The 27,010-nt window shown below is 38.6% G+C and overlaps 1 pseudogene; it reads right to left on the bottom strand.

The window, feature by feature from the left end:
* Nucleotides 1-9,012: 9,012 nt before the first annotated feature.
* LOC133050694 (U6 spliceosomal RNA) lies at nucleotides 9,013-9,110 on the bottom strand (annotated as a pseudogene).
* Between the last annotated feature and the right edge of the window lie 17,900 nt (nucleotides 9,111-27,010).

Genomic DNA, 27,010 nt, shown 5'->3' with positions numbered 1-27,010 from the left:
ACTAACACACACACACAGTATGTAGCTTTTTCATATTGGTTTGTTCTACTTAGCAATATGCATTTAATGTTCATCCGTATCATTGGGTATGTTGATAGCTCATTTCTTTTTATATGGAATAATATTTTCTTGTATAAGTATACCACAGTTTGTTCATTCACATATTGAAGGACATCTTTGCTTCTAATTTTGGAAATTATGAATATACTGAGTAAACATTTGCATGCAGATTTTTGTGAGGACTTAAGTTTTCAAACCAGTTGGGTAAATATCTAGAAGTGTGATTGCTGGATCATATGGTGTGACTATGTTTAGCTTTGGAGGAAACTGACAAGTTTTCTTCCAAAGTGGAATTACCATTTTGCATTTCCACCAGCAGTGAACGAGAGTGCTTGAGCATGTTTGCATGTTTTTTCCAGCAATTGGTATTTTAAATTTTAAATACTTACCCATTAGGTATGTAGCTATTTTAATTTATTTTTCACTGTTTCAATTTGTAATTCTCTAATGATATGTGATGTTGACAATTTTTTTTTCACATACTCATTTGGTATCTGTGGGCTTCCCTGGTGGTTCAGATGGTAAAGAATCCACCTGCAATGCAGGAGACCTGGGTTCAATCCCTGGGCTGGAAAGATCACGTGGAGAAGTGAATGATAGCTCACTCCAGTGTTCTTGCCTGGAGAATCCACTGGACAGAGGAGACTGGTGGGCTGTAGTCCATGAGGTCACAGAGAGTTGGACGTGACTGAGCGACTACGCAGCACAGCATTTGGTGTCTGTTTAGTTTCTTTAGAGAGAGATGTTTAGATCTTTTCACACTTTAGAATTGGGTTGCTTGTTTTCTTATTGTTGTGTTGTAAGAGTTCTCTGTATGTTTTAGATATACATCCTTTTTTTCCAGAAATGTGTTTTGCAAATGTTTTCTCCCAGTTTGTGGTTTGTGATACTGTTTTTCAGTGTGTTTTCACACTCTAAGGGGATACTTGGTGAGGAAAAGAAATGAGTCAATTGTGATGTCTCTATGTGAAAATGCTCAACCTACGCCCTCTAGGAATCTATTTTTCATTGGCCTTCCAAAGGCATTGTTCTCTTCAAAGTCTTATGCACAGTGTAAGAAAGATATTATGAGGAGATATCAGTACCCAAATATGTAAAGAAATAGTGCATTTAAAAAAATTTGATTCTCCATGTTGAGTTGATTTATAGTTCTTTTCAGGTCTACCATATCCTTCTACTTTTCCATCCATTCTATTAATTTTTGAGAGTTTGATATTGAAACTCCATCTAAAAATCTTAATTTTTTTTACTTAAAAAATAATAGTAATATATAATGGAACTGTATATTTTGTATTTTTCCAAGTCACTTATAAATCTGCTATCATATATTCATAATTTAAAAATGAAAAAAAGAAAAAGGTAGAAAGAAGCAGATAAAGTTCATTTAAATAGTAAAAAATTTGATTCTCACAATGAGACCCTGTGATGTAGATAAGTCGGGTGTTTGTAATCAAGTTTAGTATCAACTTTGATAGGAAAGTTTCGAGATAAGGAGACAGGCACCCAGGAAAACTACGTGATTTGCCCTGAGTTTCACAGTCAGCAAGAGACGAAGCCTTGACCACACTTCTTGTTTTCTCCTGGCCCCAGATTCTCTTACCTATGTCACACTAGAATTCTGTCCAGTTACTGGGAAACCATTATTGCTTTGGTTTAAAGTGCAAGCTCACGGATAATCCACATAGGTAACCATTTATTTTTCTGATGCATTTGATCCTTGGCTGAGTCAGATAAATAACTTGTCTAAAATGGAATGAGCTAAGGTGCATCCTGAACTTTTAACTCCATCTTTGCTTTCTTGGTGTTTTGCAGCCTCAGTGATAGTCTATCATCTGATTCTTTATTGGAGAGAGTGTTTTAGTACCGATATTCTTCAGCATTTACCAATGTTTTCTTTAAAAGTTTGGGAGGAAAATATCTGGTATTTAACCAAGTTGGAAACTGAAAGTTCCTTTAGAGCAGGATTTCTCACCCTTGGCACTGTTGTACTTCGGGCCAGGTATTTTTTTGTTGTGGAGGGCTCTTGTGCATGGTAGGGTGCTGAGCAACATTTCAGGACTCCACCCGATAGATGCCAGGAGCATCCCTCCCAGCTGTCATAATGGAGAATGTCTTGGATATTGCCAAGTGTCCCCTCGTGGGGAGGAAACCCTTTCTGTCAAGTACTACTGCTCTAGTTTTAAACTGTTTGGTGAACAGTGATTTAGCCAGCAGCAGATTCCCTGGTGGCTCAGACAGTAAAGAATTTGCCTGTAATATGGGAGACCGGGGTTTGATCTCAGGGTTAGGAAGATCCCCTGGAGGAGGAAATGGTAACCCACTCCAATATTCCTGCCTGGAGAATCCCATGGACAGAGGAGCCTGGTGGGCTACAGTCCACGGGGTCGCAAAGAGTCAGACACGACTGAGTGACTAACTCAGTGACTAACACCCACACACAGATCATATTAGGTCAATGTCAAGAAGATACTGATTTTATAGGCTAGCAAAATTCATTGTTCTGTATTTTTATTACCTTACCGGTATTGTAGTTTAGTTTTATTGTAGTTGTTTAGTTGCTCAGTTGTGTCCAACTCTTTTGCAACCCCATGGACTATAGACCTCCAGGCTCCTGTGTCCATGGGATTTCCCAGCAAGAATACTGGAAAGGGTTTTGCCATTTCCTTCTCCAGGGGATCTTCCTGACCCAGGGATCAAACCTGTATCTCCTGCTTGGTAGGCAGATTCTTTACCAGTGAGCCACCTGGGAACAGATTCTTTTAATTTAGTATAGCAACATAAACAACATTTTATTCAAAATTGTTAATAAGATGCAAGGAATAGGGGAGGGTTAGGGGAGGGTTAGGAAAGATGACAAGGAGGTCAACTATGGGTTAAATAAATTTTTGGCAAGGTTAAACAATTTTATGGCCCATGGAAGAGTTCCTCATAGGAGTATCTTTTGCCTTTTGTCTTTTCATTGTAGAATCATGGAGTTTTATTGTCTGCAGGGCCTATAGTGATAAAGTAGTACGTGCTAGAACAGAATAAAAGGTGAAATATTATTGTTGGATCCAGTTTCTATTTTAACACAGTCTATTACTCTGAGTACTATAATATACATACTTTAATTATAGAAAATCTATAGTTTATTATGGTCTTCCCTCCTAGCTCAGTTGGTAAAGAATCTGCCTGCAATGCAGGAGACCTGGGTTTGATTCCTGGGTTGGGACAATCCCCTGGAGAAGGAAATGGCAACCCACTCAAGTATTCTTGTCTGGAGAATCCCATGGACAGAGGAGCCTGGCAGACTACACTCCTTGGGGTCGCAAGAGTTGGACACGACTTAGCGACTAAAGCACCACCACCGTAGTTCATTATAGCATTAATTATAGCATAGACATAATCTAGGAATTACACATTATAACACTTGAAAATTGAATTTAAAAATTGTCCCTCTCTGAAACTGGGGCCCCTAGAGAAATGGCTGATTCTAGAGCTAGGGCAGGGAAAAGTCGTGAGCCTGGAACATTTTCTGGTAAAAGTAAGGGGAAAAAATGAAAAGTAGGACATGTCAAAGTAACATGGGAGCTGAATTCTAAGAGTTCCCAGTATCCAGAGCTGGAACAATTGAAGCAATAAAAAGAAATAATAAATACTACTGAATTACAATCTGAACAATACAATATTCATAAATTCATATTGATATAGAAATAAATGATTGAATGAATATTTAAGTGGTAGAGAAGTGACAAGTCTTCATTACAGAAAAATTCCAAATGTGAAATATAGAAAGCATGAGGGGAATGGAGACAACACCACTAACATGCCACAGTAATGATTGCTGCAGACAAGATTCATGGATGAAAGCTAAAATGAATGCCTGAAATATTAAGGAGCAACAGAATATTTGGTCAAAAAAATCTCTCCCAAATATTCATTAACTGCTGTTGTGAATTTAGCACATGTCTACAAATTTTTGGTAGTTCAGTTCAGTCCCTCAGTCATGTCTGATTCTTTGGGACCCATGGACTGCAGTATGCCAGGCCTCCCTGTCCATCACCAACTCCCAGAGTTTACTCAAACTCATGTCCATTGAGTTGGTGACGCCATCCAACCGTCTCATCCTCTGTCGTCCTCTTCTCCTCCCACCTTCAATCTTTCCCAGCATCAGGGTCTTTTCCAGTGAGTCAGTCCTTTGCATCAGATGGCCAAAGATTAGAGTTTCAGCTTCAGCACCAGTCCTTCCAATAAATATTCAGGACTGATTTCCTTTAGGGTGGACTTGTTGGATCTCCTTGCTGTCCAAAGGACTCTCAAGAGTCATCTCCAATACCACAGTTCAGAAGTATCAATTCTTCAGTGCTCAGCTTTCTTTATAGTCCAACTCTCACATCCATACATGACTACTGGAAAAACCATAGCTTTGACTAGATGGACCTTTGTTGTCAAAATAATGTCTCTGCTTTTTAATATGCTTTATAGGTTGGTCATAACTTTTCTTCCAGGAAGCAAGTGTCTTTTAATTTCATGGCTGCAGTCACAATCTGCAGTGATTTTAGAGCCCCCCCAAAATAAAGTCTGTCACTCTTTCCATTGTTTCCCCATCTATTTGCCATGAAGTGATGGGACCGGATGCCATAATCATAGTTTTCTGAGTGTTGAGTTTTAAACTAACTTTTTCACTCTCTTCTTTCACTTTCATCAAGAGGCTCTTTAGTTCTTCACTTTCTGCCATAAGTGTGGTGTCATCTGCATATCTGAGGTTAGTGATATTTCTCCCGGCAATCTTGATTCCAACTTGTGCTTCATCCAGCCCAGCATTTCTTATGATGTACTCTGCATATAAGTTAAATAAGCAGAGTGACAATATGCAGCCTTGACGTACTTCTTTCCCAATTTGTAACCAGTCTGTTGCTCCATGTCCCATTCTAACTGTTGCTTCTTGACCTGCATACAGATTTCTCAAGAGGCAGGGCAGGTAGTCTGGTATTCCCATCTCTTGTAGAATTTTCTACAGTTTGTGGCAATCCACACAGTCAGAGTCTTTGGCATAGTCAATAAAGCAGAAATAGATGTTTTTCTGGAACTCTCTTGCTTTTCTGATGATCCAACAGATGTTGGCAATTTGATCTCTGGTTCTTCTGCCTTTTCTAAATCCAGCTTTAACATCTGGAAGTTCACGGTTCACATTACTGTTGAAGCCTGGCTAGGAGAATTTTGAGCATTACTTTACTAGTGGGTGAGGTGAGTGCAATTGTGTGGTAGTTTGAGCATTCTTTGGCATTGCCTTTCTTTGGGATTGGAATGAAAACTGAGCTTTTCTAGTCCTGCAGCCACTGCTGAGTTTTCCAAATTTGCTGGCATATCGAGTGCAGCACTTTCACAGGGTTATTTTTTTACCATTTGAAATAGCTCAACTGGAATTCCATCACCCCCCACTTGCTTTGTTTGTAGTGATGTTTGCTAAGGCCCACTTGACTTTGCGTTCCCGGGTGTCTGGCTCTAGGTGGCTGATCACAGCATCGTGATTATCTGGGTCATGAAGATCTTTTTTGTATAGTTTTCTGTGTATTCTTGCCACCTCTTCTTAACATCTTTTGCTTCTGTTAGGTCCATACCATGTCTGTCCTTTATTGTGCCAAACTGTGCCAGATTATTGTCCTTTATCATCATCAAATTAATAGGATACAAAATCAACTTACAAAAATTGGCTGCATCTCTATATAATAACAATGAACAATTTGAAAAGGAAGTGAAGAAAATAATTTTATTTACAATAGCATCAAATATGAAATACTTAGGAATTAGCCAAGGAGATAAAAGATTTGTACACTTAAAACTACAAAACACTGCTGAAAGAAAATAAAGAAAACACAAAATGGAAAGACTTCTTGTGTTCTTGGATTGAAATATTTGTATTGTTTATGTTCCAGTACTACCTAAAGTGTTTACAAATTTAATGTATCCTTATCAAATCCCAATGATTTTTTGCATAAGTTGAAAAATCTGATAAGGAATTAATATCTAGACTATATGGAATACTCCTAAAACTATAACAACAGCAATAACAAAAAATATGATTCAAAAATTGGCAAATGAACAAAGGGCAATAAGCACATGGAAAGATGCTCAACATCACCACTAAGTATTAGGGTAACGCAAATTAAAACCTTTCTGGGAGAAGAACTTTCTAGACACAAGGAGCTAGTAGAGCAGAGATTTCGGTGTAGACATTTGTCTTTTGCATTCCTGAGCAAGCAAGCAGGTCATCGTGGCTGCAGCAGTGAATGAGGGTGGAGTTGTAGGCGAGGAGGTTGGACAGATGGAGGAGACAGACCGTGGATGGACAGACAGAGGATGCTGTCTTTTATGCTGAGTGGAGAGCCATGTAGAGGGTGTTGAGCAGAGGAGTGATGTGATAAAACTTAATTGTCTCCCCCTCAGCCTTCCCTTGTGGCTCAGCTGGTAAAGAATCCACCTTCAAAGTAGGAGATCTGGGTTTGATCCCTGGGTTGGGAAGATCCCCTGGAGAAGGGAAAGGCCACCCATTCCAGTATTCTGGCCTGGAGAATTCCATGGACTGTATAGTCCATGGGGTTGCAAGCATACACAACTGAGCGACTTTCACATGAGGCATGTAGGATCATAGTTCCCAGACCAGGGATGGAACCTGAGTCCCCCTGCAGTGCAAGCTCAGAGTCTTAACCACTGGACCACCAGGAAAGTCCCCAAACTAAAGTGATATTTCTGACTGTGGCACCTGGATAGACTGCAGGAGTCAATTGTAGAAGCAGTGAAACTTATTGGAGGCTAGTACAGTATCTGGGTGAGAAATGATGGCTGCTTGAACTAAGCTGTAGCTCTGCAGGTGGTGGCAAAGTCAAGTTCTGATGGTATTTTGAAAGTGGGATCAGCAGATTTTTCCTGAGGAATTGGATATAGTGTATGAGAGGGATAAGAGAATCAAGGATGATGCTCAGGTTTATGGCCTCTTGCATTAATAAAAACCCTTTATATACAGAAATAAAAAAGGAAAATGTTGTAAAAGATGTTACCTTATAACAACAACACCTGTTTTTGTATTGTAATTTCATACCATTGTCATTTGAAAATGCCAGTGGAATAACTCTTTGTCTGAAAAAAAAAATTCATCTACAGCTTATGGTTCGCTGGGAGAAGCCTTCATTTTTCACATCAGTTTGCTTCCAGCAGGGGCACACAGCCAAAGAGATGACTCTCATGTCTTGTTCTGCTCAGTCTTTGAGACTGAGAATAAGAGTTTAAAGTATTAATATTTGTTTTTGGTTTTGCTCTGCTTGGAGGAACATCTCATAACTACTCCTGGTGCTCACAATGATGAAAATAATTATTACTAATTGTGTCTTCTATGGACATGCAAGGCATAAATATGTACAAGATACTTAATAATAACAGCATTGTGGTATCTCTTCTTACTGTTTCAGAGTTTACCTTGGTTAAGAAATTCTAGCAGGAGCGCTACACATTGCCTTTTAAATCATTGCAGTAAACGATTATTCTTTTCTTTTTTGGCTTTTAAAAAATTTTATTATTGGTGTTTTTTCATTTCATAACAGATTTTCAATACTTAAAAACTGTGATTATAGTTTTTTTAACTTTTTATTTTATATTGGAGTATAACTGATTAACAGTGTTTTATTAGTTTCAGGTGTTCAGCAAAGTGATTCAGTTATATATATACATAGATCTATTCTTTTTCAAATTCTTTTCCCATTTAGGTTGTTACGTAATACTGAGCAGAGTTCCCTATACTATACAGTAGATCCTTGTTGGTAATCCATTTAAAAATATCATTTTCTAACAGATGAAGGATCTAAAGTCCAGAAAGATTATTTAACCTGTTTATGTTTAAATATATACTGAAGAGTGGGACTGGGCTTCCTAGACTCCAGACCTGTTTGTCTTCAAAGACAATGTTCTTTTTGATTTGCTGCTGTTCAGTCTCAGGGACTTAGATGAATGATGTTATTTGTAGCATGTTAATTCAACAAACATTAATTTAGTGCTTCTGTATGTCAGGAACTCAGTTAACTTGACATTAGAGGATAAGAAGATTGATTGATTAGTTGATTAAATGACTACTGAATACCCATGATATGCCTGGAGGTATTCAGGGCTGTAGGAAGACAAAGATGAATGGTCTTTGCTCTTGAGAAAGAATCACTGGTCCTCAGAGGTGCTGGACAGTGATGATTGAATCTTACAAAATAGTAGCAGAAACCTAAATGGATAGGCTTTTGTTTGGGAGGCTGCTCTGATTGATTCAGGCATTTCAGAAATTTATTAACTTCCTACTTTGAATTGGAAAGTCTACACAATAGTATTTCAAGAATGGTTTGAGACAGGCCTATATTTTGCTTTTTTAGATATCATTTTCATTCAAATTCTTATTTTTATTTAAAACTCATTACTAGATATGTGATGAATAAAGATATAGTATTCAAATCACTTGAAGATCTGAATATATCATTTCACAACACAATTATCTGTACTTAAGAACTCAAGTGTCATCTCTTCAGAGATCTTCCTTGCCTCTATTGTCTAAATTAGACCCACTTTCCAACCACTCGACATCACTTTATGCTGTTAAATTTTTTTCATGGCTTTATCACTATCAGATATTATTATTCATATGCCCATTTGTTTACTGCCTGTCTTTTACTACTAGAGTTTCGTGAGAAATTTTTACAGTGATAAAGAAATTTAACTTTACCTAGGTAAATTAGAAAAACTGATTGTAGTGTTAGAATTTTTCAAATGCTTTAATTCTGAACTATTTATCAGGATGTTTGTATACAAACCATAAGAAAGTAGAATACAACGAACACATTGCTCTTATTCAAGTCAAAGTATTTTCTCAGTTCTGAACTTGTCCCTATCACTTCAGTTTTTAATTTTTAACAAAGGTGTTGTTTTTCTTTTTCTTTTTTTAAAAATATGGAACACTTCACAAATTGCATGTCATCCTTGCACTGGGGCCATGCTAATTCTCATTCCTATTTTAGTATATCTGCTTCCAAAGTGAACACTGTTCTTTGTTTTGAGAAAGTACTTGATTGACACAATATAATATTTAAGTGGACGAAGGGTCAATGATCACCAAAAAAATTAAAAGGTATTTTCCAACTGATATGATTTATTCTTTATATTTTTGTCTGTATTAAAATATGTTTCATGTGAAAAAAATCATACTTGCATTCATAGATAGTCTAAATTGCTGGAACTAAATTTAACACATATAAATCCATGGTTGAGCTAAAGACAACACAGAGTCAAATATTTATATAAACTCATTAATGTGAATATTTGCCACAAATTAAAACATGAACAAAATTGTTAGGAAATAGAGGAGGCAGATGTAAAGATCTAGAGGAAGAATGTCTCAGACAGAGGAAAAGGCAAGGACTGAAGTTTGAAGGATGGTAAAGAATGGAGGATGTGTGAAGTACCCATAGAATGCCAGAGGAGAGAAAAATGTAAAGGTGGGCAAGAACTAATCATGTGGGGCTCTATGGGACAGAGTAAGGAGTTTGCATTTTATCCAAGATAACTGCCAAGATAGTGGAGGGCTTAAGCAATGAATGACATGATTTGATTTATGATTTAAAAATATCACTGTGGTCCCATGATGGAAAAGGGATTATATGAGGGTAAGAATTAAAACAGGTAATTCAGTTAAGAGGCAATTATAATAGTTTAAGAAACAGATAATTAGGACTAAGATTGTGTTACTGCAACAGAGAGAAAAAGGTCGGTTCAACTGATGGGCTGGTTGTGGGGAATGGAGAGAAAAGGATGGGACTGCTAGACTTTGGGCCTGAGCAACTGGGTGGAGAGTACCATTTACTTGGATTGAAAGTCAAGAGTCTTGTTTTGGATGTGTTAAGCTTCAAAGGCCTATTATTTAGCTAGTGGTACTGAGAAGTTCTGCCCTACTGGCCTGCCCAGAAAGACACCACCTAGCCCAACCTCTGTTGCAAAAAGGCAAGTCTGCCTGTCTAAGCTCCCCAGCAAGGGCAGCCAGACAAAAGAAGCACTGAGCCAGACCACCAGACCTCACTTTCCTGATGAGGACGTGTGTACATGCTCAGTTGCTAAGTCCTGTCCGACTCTTTGCGACTCCATGAACTGTAGCCTGCCAGGCTTCTCTGTCCATGGGGTTTTCTGGGCAAAATGCTGGAGTAGCTTGCCATTCCCTTTTCCAAGAGATCTTCCTGACCCAGGAATCAAATGTGCGTCTCCTGTTTGGCAGGTGGATTCTTTACCACTAACACCACCTGGCAAGAAAATGCCCTTAAAAGGGGATATTTTGTATCCACTTCCTCTCTTTTCCTACAGGATGGAAGGTGGATGATTCAGGGAGACTGTTCTGTCCATGTGGCTTGATTAGAATTCCTTGAGAACAATGAGGCAGACGGCATCCGAGACCCGGGATGACTTTGTGGAGTGGAGCCACCCACCTACACCAAACCACCTATCCACTTCCAGAAAGCGATGTGAAAGAGAAGTAAGTTTTCCCTTGTTTGAGTCCTTAATACCATTCAGTGGTTCCCAAGTTTGGGTTCTGAAAATATGCTAGTTGCCTGCTAGTCTGATTAGGCCATGTCATGAGATCACATCAACCACCATTTAGGAACCTAAAGCATTTCTGGCCAAGACTAAGGTACATTTTGAAAATGTGGAAAATGCTGTATTGTTAAGTTTAGTTCTCTCCTGAGTTCATTACTACCTGAGGGACTACTCAAGGTTTGTTAATAAATCCATAGGTATTAGAATGGAAAAAAAAAAAAAAGACTGAAGAGTAACATAGAATTCTGTTTATGTTTTCAGCCACATGACAGGGGCCATTTGTCCCAAGTAGCCTTGTGCTTCTGTTCAGGAGATGACTGTATTAGCATTTCTTTAATTTTGGGGTGAATCCTGAGCTCTCCATCTTGTTTCAAGTACAAGGAGGTGAAAGGAGGTGAACAGGCCACATAACAAAATGGTTTCATCTCCATGGCAGGGGCTTGGATTCCCTTCTTTCACCTGCAGACTGAGCAGATTAGCTTCTCCATCATTCTGCCAGTCCAGGGAATCACAGGTCGAAAGTTCCCCTGCACTATAGCAGTTTAGCAGCCTCTTATTCAGCTGGATGAGGAATGTAGCCTTAGTGAAGACTGTAAAAACCAGTAATGCAAAGTGTCTCAGCTCTTTAATGGAGTGGTGTTAATCGTATTTCTGGCTTTTAAAATGCTGTTGGGGGAAACACATTTTTGTTTTTTTGTTTGTTTCACATACAACATATTTCATGCAACTCAGTAAGAAAAAAAACACCACTCCTATTTTTATAGATGCTTCCATTTGCTTTGTTAGTTCAAGTTGTATCTTTGTCTAGCAACTTCTGTGGTTCTTAGCAAGTATGCTAATTACATAGCTTTGCTAACAAGTTAATGGTTAATGCATTCTATTAACCACTGCAACTACAGAAATGCAGGTTTTCTTCTTACTACTGTGCAGTCTTTTTCCCTAATCATTTCCTTACAGGAGGCCTACAAGTTTCAGTGGGGTCAAATGCAGGTAAAATTAATTTTAATAATATATTTAATTTAGTTCCATGTATCAAAAATATTTTGGGCAACTCCAGAAGATTGTGAAGGACAGGGAAGTCTGGCATGCTGCAGTCCATGGGGTCATGAAGAGCTGGACATGACTTGGCGACTGAGAAAGAATCAAAAATATTATCATTTAAACATGTAATAAGTTAAAAATTTTAATGAAGTATTTTGCATTGTTCTTTTATACTAAGTTTTTGAAATCCAGGTTGTATCTTGCACTTCTAGCATAATTCAGTTTCAACTAGCCCATTTCAAGTGTCCAGTGGCAGCTGTGTTGGGCAGCACAGCTCTGCTCACTGAGATGACTGGGATTCAAGAAGAGATGACGTTATTATAAAGATCGTAAACCCTATATTGTTCTCTCTCTCTCTCTCTCTCTGTCTGTCTCATTCCTTGAGAAATATACACACACATAAGCTATTGTCAAAACTCTCAGCCTCACTGCCAGACCCATCTGACTTGATTCTGTGAGAAGGGCTGTATGGTGTGGTGCTTCATGTTATGAACTAAGTTCACGTTGGGTTTCTCCTAAGAAACTGTTGACTCTGAAATACAAAATGTGATCCAGCAAAATGCCATTATATTCATACGCTCAGCCCCTTTGAAAAACCTCAGATTAAAGCAGAGGACGAGTGACAGTTTGTTGTTACAACTTTTTGTCACCTCTAATGACTGTTCTATTTACAGCTGGTGATGATGCTTTTATCATTTTATTATATTTTGTATAATAGGATGGGCCAGTCCATATGGGTAGGGGTTGATGTGAGAGGATTATCATTACAATTTCAGCACATGTTTTTAACAGTGCCATGTTATGCATTTTGAGTCAATGCTTGAAACCATATGACATTAGGAATGTATAAAGAAAAAGAAATAGGTGAGGGAGATGAAGAGGTATAAGTTTCCATTTACAAAATGAGTCATGGGGATGAAAAGTACAGCATGTAATAATAATGTAATATTTGTGTGACATGGTAACTAGACATGTTTTGGTGATCACTTTGTCATATATAGAAATATTGAATCCCTATGTTGTGTACCAGGAACTAATATAGTGTTGTAGGTCAATTACTTCAAAATAAACAAACAAACAAACATAGAAAAAGAGATCAGATTTGTGGTTATCAGATGCAGGGAGTAGGGAAGGGGGAACTGGATGAGGGTGGATAAAACGTACAAATTTCCAGCTATAAGATAAATATTAGGAATGTAATATACAACCTGATTGTCATAATTAGCAAGAAAGTTGTTATATATGAAAGTTGTCAAGAGAGTTAATCCTAAGAGTTCCATCTTAGGGAAACAAGGAAAAATATTTTTTCTTTTTTTCTTAATATTTTACATCTATATATGTTCACTAAACTAATTGTGATAATCATTTCATGATGTATGTAAGACAAATCATTGTACTATATGTGAAAGTGAAAGTCGCTCAGTTGTGTCCAACTCTTTGGGACCCCATGGACTGTAGTCCATGGAATTCTCCAGGCCAGCACACTGGAGTAGGTAACCTTTCCCTTTTCCAGGGGATCTTTCCAACCCAGGGATGGAACCCAGGTCTCCTGCATTGCAGGCAGATTCTTTACCAGTTGAGCCACAAGGGAAGCCCTGTATACCTTTAACTTATATAGCGCTGTACATGAATTGGTGGGCTTCCCAGGTGGCGCTAGTGGTAAAGAACCTGCCTGCAAATGCAGGAGACGCAGGAGACGCGGGTTTGATCCCTGAGTTCGGAGGATCCCCTGGAGGAAGACATGGCAACCCACTCCAGTATTCTTGCCTGGAAAATCCCATGGACAGAGGAGCCTGGGAGACTATAGTCCATGGGGTCTCAAAGAGTCAGACATGACTGAGGTGACTTAGCACATAAGTGAATTACATCTCAATAAAACTGGGGGAGGGGGAAGAAAACGAAAAAGAACTTCTTCCAAGACAACTCATGTGATACCTATCAATATAATATTGCTTCTTTTCATTTGAATTATTTATTTAAGCATATAATTAAGGGAGGATGCGACCATATAATTGATGCCTTCATTAATGCTCTTTCTGTATTTGTATCTTTAAATCTGGCCTATGCTAGTGAAGTCTTTTAGAAACAGTCTTGTAGACCAACAGATGATGGTATGTCTCCTAGATTTGCCAATAGCTGGGGCAAATTCATCTGGTTTCTCTAGAACTTTGCATTCTCATCTGCAATGAAAAGCATTCAGGTGAGGATAAACATGTATGAAAGTATCTAGCATAGTGGTGGACATGCAGTCAGCTCATGTTTTCTTTTCCACTCCCAGAATCCCAGGTACTGGTACATAGTTCTAGTTTAGCTCTTTTCAGAAGTAGTAGTATGAAGCCATAATGTGCAGTTTTTGGGGCATTAAGAATAGTGTCAGGGAGATAAAGGCATCTTTATATTTTTTTATAGACCACTGGGGTCAACTAGGTTTAAAATCCACTGGGCAAAATTTTGCAAGCTATCTTAATTACTTTAATGTTATAAAAGCATGTAATCTTGTACTTCTGATGTCTGGGTAATTAAACTTTGAACACCAGTGACTTCTAATCTTCCATAGTTTCATAATCTTGCATTTGTTTCACTGAAGATTGGTCATTACTCATCTCCACCTTTCTGCTTCAACTGAAATCATCTTCACTGAGGCCAGGAGGGGACAGGATGGCTTTGATTATAAATTACTATAAAAACAACTTTTATGTGTTGAGCTGCATGGAATTTTTATTTGCTCACTGAATTTTATTTTATGGTTAAAGAAGGTAAATAACAAGGCAATTGTACTTAGCAGATGAAAAGACACATATGAAAATGATAAATTTAGCTGTGGCTATCTCTGACCTAATATAACAACCATCTCAGTTTCTAAAGCCTAATTATGTTTCATAGAAACTTTTAACTTTGCTGATACAACTCAAGAAGAATCCAAATAACTCCTTAAGTTTCCCCAAAATAGAGCAACTTTATTAACCATTGTTTATTAATTGCTTTTTTAGGTTAAGAAAAATGGTAAAGGAAGTTTTAAAATTTTAAGTCATTAAAATAAAATGGAATTTGACATTTAAATACTTTACCCTTATAACTTATGGGCCACTTTGTGCATTACATAAGTTTTCTGGAGTTTTTGAAACATCTTTAAACAGAAGTTAGTTCTTTTAAGTTAATTTTTCCAGGAAACCTTGCTAGCCAGTGAGAAATAGTTTATTCACTTGGTATACATGTGTGTGCTCAGTTGCTCAGTCATGTCTGACTCTTTGCAAGTCCATGGACTACAGCCCACCAGGCATCTCTGTCCATGGGATTTCTTAGGTAATTTCTGGTGTTTTCTCCATGGGATTTCTGGAGTGGGTTGCCATTTCCTACTTTCTGGGGTCTCTCTGACCCAGGGATCAAAACTGCATCTCCTGCACTGGCAGGCAGACTCATTACATGCACCACCTGGGACACGTACAAGTACTGAATGTTAAATGTTTGTTTTGGAAAGATAAAAAAGGCTTGAATGCATCAATTGCTCTTCAGTTTAACACTTTAAACATACTGTTAAAACAAATTGTCCAAACATACTATGATTTTCAAAATTATAACAAAATTATGTCATGTCAATATAATTCTCATAAAATATTGTTATGTGTGTAGATTGTGTGTAGTATATAAAAAAAGCACATATATTATATATCATGTAGTGATATATATTTTATTATATAAAATGTAATATTTTACAGGAACTTCTTTCTCAAGCAGAATGCATTTTTTGTTGAGAGTTTATATAAACTCTACCCTTTGATTATTATTTACCTTTAAGAAATGATATAGCCCTTTGGACAAATAAATCTGGACAAAATTTTCCCTTCTGTTTTCCACTGAGCTGGTTTAGTTTAAAGCATTTAATTTTTTAAACTGACACAGATATTTTAGCATGGATTTTATCTTGATTTAACCCAAGTTGGGGATTCTTCTTTACTTTGGAGTTGGGAATTAAGCCTCAAGAATGATCTTATCTGATTGGAAAAGTTGTCAAAAGCAAATGTATCAGCAAGAATGGCAAAGCAGGGGGTTGTGTTTGGGGAGGATGCTCAGTCACCTGGCTGTTGCACTCTAGGGACGCTTGACGAGTCCAGCTGTCATGGAACAGAGCCAGGGTCATGTTCAGGAACGCTTGACTGAGTTAAAAACCTCAGTCAAAACCCAAAACAAACCAGAAACAAGTACATCAGACTCATGCATAATATCTGCGACACCTGCCTGACAGATCACTGCCTGGAACATGCTAACATGTCAGTTAGGTCAGTTAAAGGTAAATATCACCAGGGTGCATTGTCCCTGCCTCTTTCATTCCTGCTTTAATGACCTGGCCTGCCCATTCACCTCCTTCCAGGAATCTACAAGATCCTGTCCTGGGCGTTAGGCTCTGTTCTGGAGTCTTTCCCAAATTGCCCTGACATTTGCTTTCATGGTTCAATGTTCCCCTTCCCTGGTCATTTCATCACCTGGTTTAGCTTTAGTGTAAAGAATACAGGGGCTTCCCTGGTGGCTCAGTGGTAGAGAATCCACCTGCCAATGCAGGAGACTCAGGTTTGATCCCTGGGTCGGGAATATTCCCTGGAGGAAGAAGTGGCAACCCATTCCAGTATTCTTGTCTGGGAAATCCCATGGACAGGGGAGCATGGTGGGCTACAGTCCATGGGGTTGCAAAGAGTCAGACACGACTGAACAACTAAACAACACCACTAACAAAGAACTCAGACTTTAGGTCAAGGAAATGGCAACCTTCTCTAGTATACTTGCCTGGAAAATTCCAAGGACGGAGGAGCCTGGCTGGCTACAGTCCATGGGGTTGCAAAGAGTCAGACACGACTGAACAACTAAACAACACCACTAACAAAGAACTCAGACTTTAGGTCAAGGAAATGGCAACCTTCTCTAGTATACTTGCCTGGAAAATTCCAAGGACGGAGGAGCCTGGCTGGCTACAGTCCATGGGGTTGCAAAGAGCTGGACATGACTGAGCACACATGCTTTTAGATAACAGCTACCACTAGGGTAAATTCTTTAATTTCTCTGTGCTTCAACTCCTTCATCTCTGAAACAGTTTATTACGTTAACTAGTTAAAATCCCAAGCCTTGCTAGGAAGGTTTATAGATCATGAGTCTTTTTATTTGCAAGGAGTAGGGAAGAAAGGAAAAAGCAGAGAGAATTTAAAGATAAAGGGATGAACTTGTTTAGATGACAATTATGTTGTTTGCTTTGAAATGGTTTATTTTATTCATTCATTGTAGAAATTCTTGTTGGTTAGCTCCAGCTGTTTACCAGATACAGTGCTAGGCTCTGGGTCTAAACAAACAGAGCACACAGCTCCATGGACTCCTGTTTTCATGGGGAGGGGAGTGGTGAGAAACATAAGACCAAATAGGCATAAATTGGAAGCATTATGAGTTATATGTCAGCAAGGGGAAGGCGTCCACAGAAGTACAGCGTTCTGTCTGTGACAAGGAAAGTTGTCATAGAGGAGGAGATATTTGCCCTGAATTTTGCCAGGGTAAGGCTCTTCCTAGACTGGAAATGGTGGCGGCTGGCCCAGGAAAGGCTTGTGTGATCAGTAGGGCTTCTAGGAACAGAGATAGGCAAGGGATGGAGAAATCGAGGGAGACTAGGGTAGTACAAAGCAGGAGGATGCTGCAAAGGATTTGCTTCCAGCAGCACTCTTGTTGCACTAGTTGGCTGTGGTAAACTGTCTAATGAGGACCTATCTATTGCCTCCCAGTACCCCGTTCTGTGCTAGGTGCTGGCAGGCACGTTTTAATAACTAACTTGAGAATGGCTTTTAGAATCAAAACTTAAAATGTGCTTTTCTCATTATAATTAGCAAAAATTTTGTGTGTATTTTGGTTTGTATTTGAAATGATGAGAAATGTGTGGTGTTTCAATGTCTTATGAGGTTGAAAAGATGAAACAAAGATGATGAGATTTTTTTTGTGGTTGTTGCTCAGTTGCTTAGTTGTTGTCCAACTCTTGTGTCCCCATGGACTGCAGCACGTCAGGCTTCCCTGTCCTTCACTATCTCCCAGAGTTTGCTCAAATGTCCATTGAGTTGGTGATGCTATCCAACCATCTCATCCTCTGTCGCCCCATTCTCCTCCTGCCCTCAATCTCTCCCAGCATCAGGGTCTTTTCCAATGAGTCGGCTCTTTGCACAGGACATGGAAGGTGGCCAAAGTATTGGAGCTTCAGCATCAATCCTTCCAATGAATATTCAGGACTGATTGCTTTTAGGATTGACTGGTTTGATCTCCTTGCTGTCCAGGAAACTCTCAAGAGTCTTCTCCAGTACCACGATTCAAAACCTTAAATTCTTTGGCTCTCAGCCTTCTTTATGGCCCAACTCTCACGTCTGTACATGACTACTGCAACAACACTATCTTTCACTATAAGGACCTTTGTTAGAAAAGTGATTTTTAATCTGCTTTTTAATATGCTATCTAGGTTTGTCACAGCTTTTCTTCCAAGGAGCAAGTGTCTTTTAATTTCATGACTGCAGTCACCATCTGCAGTGATCTTTACCATCCAGTGTTTGTATTCTTGTCCTATGTAGAGTAAGCTAAGGTTTTTTTGGACATTCAGTTCAGTTTAGTTCAGTTGCTCAGTCATGTCCAACACTTTGCGACCCCGTGGACTGCAGCACGCCAGGCCTCTCTGTCCATCACCAACTCCTGGAGCTTGCTCAAACTCATGTCCATCAAGTTGGTGATGCAATCCAACCATCTCATCTTCTGTCGTCCCCTTCTCCTCCTATTTGGGCATTAATCATACATAATTCCTATAGCATTTCATTTTCATTAAGCTGGCAAGAGTTATCTCTCATCATTTTTTCGAAGCATCAAATTTTAAAATCATTTTTTCCTTCTGTAAGTCCCCTAAAATTGGTTTGATTTGTATTTTATTACGTATGGAAATGTTAAAAGGAGCCTTGTTAAAAAGGTTTATTTCCTTAGACATTTAAAAAAATTCCCTTTTGTTTTAAAATGATGACTCTGTATATAGCAGCTATATTTCTCACTGAATGCACACTGGTTGTGCAGGTTGCATAACTTTGCCATCCTAAGGGTTAATAAAAACATTAAATAACTTGCATCTGGGAAACACTGATTTAACAGATAATTGCTTATTCACATTTCTGCTGGACATGTTAAGTTTCATGCTGCAAAATGAAAACAGATGAGCAAATCAGAGGCCCTGGGTTACACAACCGATGTGAGTGAAAATGTAAGCAGCATCAATAAAATCTGGAGGTCACAGCAGAGAGATGGTATCTATTAATTGGGAATTCATAACAAGGGAATGAGCTTCCCAGGTGGCACTAGCAGTAAAGAACCCACTTGCAAATGCAGAAGACTTAAGAGACATGGGTTCCATCCCTGGGTTGGGAAGATCCCCTGGAGGAGGGCATGGCAACCCACTCCAATATTCTTGCCTGGCGAATCCCATGGACAGAGGCGCTTGGCAGGCTACAGTCTATGGGGTCGCAAAGAGTTGGACACGGCTGAAGCAACTTAGCATGCACAACAAGAGGATAGAGGACATCTGCAAAGGAAACTTCAATTGGCAAATAACAGGAACTGAGGGGTAAAGCATGTTAAGTAGTGGAATTCTAGCCAGTCAGGTAATCGAAGAACATGTGAAATGTCTATTGAGAGATTTTCACAGGAGGAGACCATTACAAAAAGTTTGTTTTGTTTTTTTTGGCTTTGGATACAATTTTACTTATGCAGAAAGATCAGCTATGATTTTTCCAATCCTCCTTATCTCTTTTAAGTACTGTACTGCCAGTAGAGTGGTATAAGTAGAAAAGCCGGAATCCTGGCTTTTAATAGATTTCCATCCCAACTGATGTCCTTCAACTAAATTAAAAATAGCTTTTAATTTTTTTATTCAGATCTACTTTCTAAGTCGTACTCCACTCCGTGATCTCCTTGCCTGATTGTTCACTCCATCAATATTTACCAATTTTTCTGAATTTTAGGTATCTAATTTTGTATTTCCATGTTTTCATCTGAATTTCTTTCAGATTTTAATTTTCTGTAATTCCCACATAGTATAAATTTGCAAGAGAAATAAATCAATATTTGATAAAGATCTTAAATTGCATCGTTATTTCAACTCTCCTCAGAAAGGATTTGAGAGGTTTTAAAAGAATGAAAAAAAAAAAAAACCCCAAGTCATAAAAAGTGTGGAAAATTAGAATCAAATACTACTTTTGCAGAGGCCTGCTAAAAATTTTGTCTGACTTTTTAACAGGTGTAACAGCAAATTGGTTTAATATAATAGGTGGTCAATAAATGTTCGCCAAGTGAACGTGAGTTAGAAGATGAGGGAATGATGATTTTTTTAAATATAATTTTCTTCCATTTTGCTTGGCCTCCTAGCAAGGAATCAGGTAAGGTAGGTGAAAAGGGAGACACAAGGTTAGAGGCTGACACCAAGAGTTAGAGGCATTTCTCTAAGAGCTCTCATCACAAGGAAAATTTTTTTTCGTTTTCTTTTATTTTGTATACATATGAGCTGATGGATAGTCACTAAACCTATTCTGGCAATCATTTTATGATGCACATAAGTCAAACCATTTTGCTCTGTATCTTGAATTTATGCAGTGCTGTATGTTAATTATATCTTAATAAAACTGGGAGGAAATATAGGAATAAGGGGATTTAAAGTGCTTGGGTGGGCAGCACTGATTGTACTGTTAAGGTTCTACACTGAGTCTCTGGATTCTGGAGGAAGTTTCAGAATGAGATTCTGAGCAAGGAAGACCTTGTTGGTAATCCTTCACTTGCAAGGTGAGCAAAGTTTAACAGGTTACTAACCTCTTGTGGCTCAGCTGGTAGAGAATCTGCCTGCTCTGCAGGAGACCTGAGTTCGATCCCTGGGTTGGAAAGATCCCCCGGAGAAAGGAAAGGCTACCCACTCCAGTATTCTGGCCTGGAGAATTTCATGGACTGTATAGTCTATGGGATTACAAAGAGTCAGTTACAACTGAGTGACTTTCATTTTCCACATCTGGGATATACTTAGTTTCCAAAACTGGGATACACTTAGTTCACAGTATGATTATGAAAGTCAGTTGAGTTAAGAAATTTGGAAGCATCTTTGAAGACTTCAAGTTAAAAATATTGTAGTTAATAAAATCTCAAAATTAAGCACCTTTGCTTACTTTATAAGAATAATTTCACAAATGGATCCCAAACACAAAACGAAGGGCCACCTTTTATATTAATAGAAGAAAAAGCTTTATATTTTGTTTGAATCAGAATCAGTTCCAGGTAACCTTAAGCAGCTCTGCATAAATAAAACTGAACCAAAAAATATTTCTTATGAGAAAAAGATTGGGGAAAATTAATCGGCACAAAGTTGGTGAGTTTGTTTACAGAGTGTGTGTTAGTCACAACAAAGCTGACACATTGATTTACAGCTTAAGTGAGAACATTCAATTTCTCATTAAAAGCATGTTCTAGGGCCCAACAAACAAATACTATCTCCTGTGACAAATATTTTTTTCTAAACCTTGTGGTTATCATGAAACCATATCACATGGGAGCTGAGACTCATGGGTAAACATTGTTTGACTTCTTGCTTGGGAGAAGAAAACAAAAATGAGAAAAAAATAAAACATACACACCAAGGAAACTAGAATTGAAAGAGACACGTGTATCCCGGTGTTCATCACAGCACTGTTTACAATAGCCAGGACACAGAAGCAACCTAGATGTCCATTGGCAGATGAATGGATAAGAAAGCTGTGGTACATATACACAATATGGAATATTACTGAGCCATTAAAAAGAATGCATTTGAATCAGTTCTAATGAGATGGATGAAGCTGGAGCCTATTATACAGAGTGAAGTAGGTTGGAAAGAAAAACACCAGTACAGTATACTAATGCATATATATAGAATTTAGAAAGATGGTAATGATGGCCTTCTATGCGAGACAGCAAAAGAGACACAGATGTAAAGAACAGTCTTTTGGACTCTGTGGGAGAAGACGAGGGTAGGATGATTTGAGAGGGTAGTGTTGAAACGTGTATATTATAATATGTGAAGCAGATCGCCAGTCCAGGTTTGATGCATGAGACAGGATGCTCAGGGCTGGTGCACTGGGATGACCCTGGGGGATGGGATGGGGAGGGAGGTTGGGGGGTGGTTCTGGATGGGGAACACATGTGTGCCCATGGCTGATTCATGTAGATGTATGGCAAAAACCACTACAATATTGTAAAGTAACTAGCCTCCAATTAAATAAATTAATTAAAAAAAAAAACAACAACAGCAGCAATAAAACAAGCTACTTTCATTTCTCTTTCCTGAGTGAGAGTAACATAAAAAAGAATTGTATTTATGAGAAAAAAGAAAGTGTGTATAGATCCAAACTTAAAGTAGGCCTTTGACCTCCAACAGTTCATAAATCATCAGAAAAGTGTCTTCAACCTTCTCTCTTTTATCTTGCTGAGAAGAACTATGACCTGCACACTGCTTGAATCCTCAAAGTAATTATGGTCAGAATAATTATTTCCTTTTTAGTTTTCCCATCAAATATCATTGCTATATGTAGTCTTCTTTTTACTTAATCCAAAACATTCAAAATATCGAGACATAATTCTAATGCTACACTTGTCATGTATCTTTTACACCTTTTACAGTAAAAACTAGCAGTGCAGTAGACACTTTTTGATACCTAGTAACTGAAAGTGTTCAATAAATCTGTTGAATAGAATGTGAAATTGAATGGTGAAGTGAGCTTGGTAGACTTATTATTCTTACTCTTTTAAAAAAGACATCAATTTGTTGCATGTTTTTAGAAAGTTACTTTCAATCCTATTCAATTTAATAATATTAAGCCCCTCCTGGCAGATAGGACTTTCAAAGTATTATAGAGGACAGTAAAGATGTTTGGACACAGCTCTATATTCAAGTAGCTTTCAGACTAATAGGTGAAAAAAAAAAAACCTGAATGTATGAAACAGGGGCTACACTTAGAGACCATTATGTTTGTAGAACCTCACAATGGGGAGTAAACTTAAAATCAGTGACAATGATATGCACACATTTGTCAAACTCACTGACACCCTACCAGCATTTTGAAAAAGTGAAAGTGAAAGTTAGTCATGTCCGACTCTTTGTGACCACAGTCCATGGAATTCTCTGGGCCAGAGTACTTGGGGTGGGAAAACTTTCCCTTCTCCAGGGGATCCTCCCAACCTAGGGATCCAACTCAGGTCTTCCACGTTCCAGGCAGATTCTTTACCAACTGAGCCACCAGGGAAGCCCAAAAATACTGGAGTGGGTAGCCTACCCCTTCTCCAGTCGATTTTCCCAACCCAGGAATCGAACAGGGGTCTCCTGCATAGCAGATGGATTCTTTACCAGCTGAGCAGTTTGAAAAGACTTTATTAATTGAGGAGATATTAAACAGCAACAATAAATCTATGTAGTAGATTGATAACTGAAGGAAAGTTAAAATAGAATTTTTTCAGGTGGGACGATTCCTTCAGATCATATATTCCAGTGCTTTAATTTAAAGATAAAGAACTAAGGCATAGAAAGAGTCGTAACTACCCTAAGGTCACACAGCACATCATAGACATTGGAGAAAAGTGCTTTAGTCCCTCTTTGTGTCCAGAAAGATATGATATTTCTTCTAGAAGGAAATGGGAAGGGATGGCGGTGGCACCCATGTGACCATGTCTTAGGTAGTGTGATCATTTTAACAACTTTAATTCTTCCAGTCTGTGAACAAGGAATGTCTTTCCATTTATTTGTGTTGTTTTGTTAATTTCTTTCATCAATGTCTAATAGTTTTCAGAGCACTGGTCTTTCACCTCCTTGGTTAAGTTTTACCTGTTAGGTATCATCTCCTAGGTATTTTATTCTTTATGATGTGATTGTAAATGTGATTGTGTAAGTGATTGTAAAGGCATTTTCTATGTGTGGTATTATGTCATCTGCAAATAATGAAAGTTTCACTTCTTTCCCTCTAATTTGGGTGCCTTTTATTATGTATTTTTGTCTCATTTCTGTGGTTTTTGCTATTTCTGATAAGATGTCAATAATGTTAACTCTAGGTTCATTTGTGTATAATATGGTTTTTCCTCTGGTTGCTTTAGGATTTTTTTCTTATCACTGAATTAAAGTGAGAGAATGTGCCTTTTTGGGAGAGGATGTGTTTATCTTTTCAAATAAGCTTTTTACCAAAGTATAGTATGCATGCATAAAAGTGAACATGTCAAATGTATATAGATGGATGAATCATCACAAATTGAACATGGCCATATAAATACAAGGGATTCCCTGGTGGCTCAGCTGGTAAAGAAACTGCCTGCAATGTGGGAGACTTGGGTTTGATCCCTGGGTTGGGAAAATCCCTTGGGAAGATTTCCCTGGAGAAGGGAAAGGCTACCCACTCCAGTGTTCTGGCCTGGAGAATTCCATGGTCTGTATAGTCCATGTAGTTGCAAAGAGTCGGAAACAACTGAGAGACTTTCACTTCCATATAAGTTCAATCCAAATCAAAACATAAAGCATTACCCGAACTATAAAAGCCCTTTGAAGACCTTCCTGGTTACTGCTCTTAGCATCTACCTCAAAGAAACTACTCTCCTGATTCCATACACGGTAGAATTTCAAATAATTGAAATTCTACCGTGCATTTTATTTGTGGCTAGATTCTTTTGTTCTCCATTATATTTGTGAGATTTAATACATTTTGTTGCTTATAGAAATAGTTCTTTATATTTATTGCTGTTGTGCAAATATTCCCACACAGTTATCTCTTTATTGGATTGATGGACATTTCAATTCCTTCCATTTTTTACTTTTTAAAAATAATGCTGCTATTAACACTCAGGTACATGACTTTTGATGTACAAATGTATAAGCATGTATTCATTTTTGTTGAGTCTGTCCTTAGAATGGAAATTGCTGCACCATAAGATATGAAAAGATTCAGTTTTCATATGAACCAATAGTACTGCATTACAAAATGGTTTGTGCTAATTTGATTTTCACCAGATGTATATGAGTGTTCTAGTTACTCCACATCCTTGTAAACACTTGATACTTTCTCTAAGTTTTTGTTATTTTGGTAGATGTATAATAGTATCCCAATGTTTTCTTATATTTCTCTGAAGACTAATGAAAGGGAATCTCACTCTAGTCTTTTTTCAAATTTTGAACTCCTAGTGTCCCTAGATCATATCTAGGGAGTGACTATCCCTAGATAAAATGAGTGACTATCCCATTTTAGTCACCTTGAGTTACTGTGGTAATATATGAATCCATCCGTCCATATATATATATACACATTATTGTGGCAATATTTTTAAAAGTTTAAACCAGGTATAGATACTGCAATCACTGCTCACAGTTCTAAGCTCACAGAGGAAGCTTTCTTCCTCTCAGCTTCCTTTTTATTTCTTGCAAGCTATCCCCAAGCTGCTTGAATACATTTTTTTTTCATGTCTAGGAAGAGCAGGCAGCAAGGAAAGAGGGCTATGTACTAATACGGGTGAGACCATCCTGACTCAAAAGGGTTGCTGAGCAGACACCAGCAGTGTCTTTGCTGGTGGCTCTGGGCCGTTGTCTACTCATGGTCTTGTCCCTGGAAATGCAGGTATAGGCAGCTGAGACTTGGTCTTTTTTCAGGAAATCAGTGGTCTGTAGTGGAAAGCAGGTACCGCTTTCATAGCCTTATAGAAGGTATAGCTCTGTTGCTCCCACCAATAGGCAGTTCTATTTGTAGATTCTCCATGAAAGTCCAATCACCTTACTTGAAACCCTTTGATGAGGGAGATTATTTGGCCGCCTGTGATCTTGCTGTCTTCTGTGGTTATTCTGGGCCCACGAATGGCCTGAGAATCTCTGACACACCAGTCTTTACTCTTTGAGACTGTCATATCCAAATTTCATAGACTTTTTGAGCGTGGTGGCCTTACACTTCCTACCTTTCTTATAATCACTCAGATTGAAGGAAGCATAAGAGGGCTAGTCTCAGGTTTTCTGAATAGTCTCTTTTGAACTCTTTTTGTCCCTTATTACATCCTTTTTTGGTGGGCAAAAATATCCAAACCAATCCTGTCTGGTCCTGATAGAGTTTTGGAGAGTCTGGTACTAGGAATATAGCTCCCTTTCAACTTGGCAGTTAAAAATATCATCCCTTTGATGTGACATATGAATCGTCTCCATGATATTCCTATACTCTAGCTCAGTCCCTAGACTTGGGGCTGGGAAGGGGCGAGTAGTTACTCTGAACTCCTGCCTTAACTGTGGCTCACTTTTGGTCCTTCGAAGTGTCTATCTCGTAACTTTTCCATTTTCGTTTCTATTGCCAAGTACCTGATTTCTATAGGTTACCAATTTATATCGTTAAAAAGAGAATCCCTCTGGTTCATCTTGTTCCTGTTTGTGCAGAAGTTTATTTTATTTTTGTCTATGCTGTGTCTTTGTTGCTGCATGTGGGCTTTCTCTAGTTGCCGTGATTGCGGGCTAGTCTTCACTGTGGTATGTGAGCGTCTCATTGCGGTGACTTCTCTTGTGGAGCACGGGCTCTAGGCATGTCAGCCCAGTAGTTGCGGCTCGTGGGCTCTAGGGTGCGGGCTCAGAGTTGGGGTGCACAGGCTTAGCTGCTCCACGACATGTGGGATCTTCCTGGACCAGGAATAGAACCCTTGTCCCCGGCATTGACAGGTGGATTCTCAACCACCCGACCAGCAGGCAAGTCCCAGTGGAGAACTTTTAATGTCAGGCCCTCTCCTAAGTGGCAACTCTATGGATTGGCCTAACTGTGTTCTATTCAACTGGTAGCCCACAAAGAAGTTAGGACAATTGTCAAGTGGAATTTCCGATGCCCCAGAATCATTGTTTTGCTCTGACCAGCCATATGTGGAATGTGTCTTTTGTGCAGTATTTCTGGTTATATGGAAGAATTTGCAGTGCCTTGTGCATCTTGTGACCAATAGCCCAAGAATGCAAAATCCTGGGGTTAGGAGTGCGGTGTGTGGCACTGACTCGGTGTTTCTCTGTGTAAGACTATGAAAAATGCAGCCAAGAAAACTGGATGTTACTACTTTCATTTGTTTCAGGATAGGCCTGCCTGGGTGATCAAAACAGATGGAAAAGAGGCATATGGGGCAATAATCCTGTTCCTTCGCCTCCTGGTGAGTCAAGCCTTACATCGAGAGAGCTAATATCTCACTACCCTCCTTCCCTGTTTTCCCTCATGCGGAGGTCAGCTAGAGTTTACCAGAGATGTTCCTATGTATATTACCTCTGTTTTTG

Source organism: Dama dama, chromosome 32, assembly GCF_033118175.1.
Source record: "Dama dama isolate Ldn47 chromosome 32, ASM3311817v1, whole genome shotgun sequence".
NCBI lineage: Eukaryota > Metazoa > Chordata > Mammalia > Artiodactyla > Cervidae > Dama > Dama dama.
The sequence above is the reverse complement of the archived record's forward strand: the minus strand, read 5'-3'. Positions and strand labels throughout refer to the sequence as shown.